The sequence below is a fragment of the Arachis duranensis genome, chromosome 5 (genome assembly GCF_000817695.3).
Source record: "Arachis duranensis cultivar V14167 chromosome 5, aradu.V14167.gnm2.J7QH, whole genome shotgun sequence".
In the NCBI taxonomy this organism is placed as follows: Eukaryota; Viridiplantae; Streptophyta; class Magnoliopsida; order Fabales; family Fabaceae; genus Arachis; species Arachis duranensis.
In genome coordinates this window covers 64,269,975-64,270,495 of record NC_029776.3, presented here as the reverse complement: position 1 = coordinate 64,270,495, position 521 = coordinate 64,269,975, and positions in this window count along the sequence as shown.

Below are 521 nucleotides of genomic sequence, written 5' to 3'. Positions count from 1 at the left end.
CTGTGATTTCAGGTATTTTCTGGCTGAAATTGAGGGAGCTGAGCAAAAATCTGACTTAGGCTGAAAAAGGACTGCTGATGCTGTTGGATCCTGACCTTTCTGCATTGTTGGATCCTGATCTCCCTGCACTCGAAATGGATTTTCTGGAGCTACAGGAGTCCAATTGGTGCGCTCTCAACGGCGTTGGAAAGTAGACATCCAGGGCTTTCCAGCAATATATAATAGTCCATACTTTGCGCTAAGATAGACGACGTAACTTGGCGTTGAACGCCAAGTACATGCTGCTGTCTAGAGTTAAACGCCAGAAAAACGTCATGATCCGGAGTTGAACGCCCAAAACACGTTATAACTTGGAGTTCAACTCCAAGAAAGGCCTCAACTCGTGGATAGCTCTAGTCCCAGCCCCAGCACACACCAAGTGGGCCCCAGAAGTGGATTTTTGCACCAATTATCTTAGTTTACTCATTTTCTGTAAACCTAGGTTACTAGTTTACTATTTAAACAACTTTTAGAGATTTATC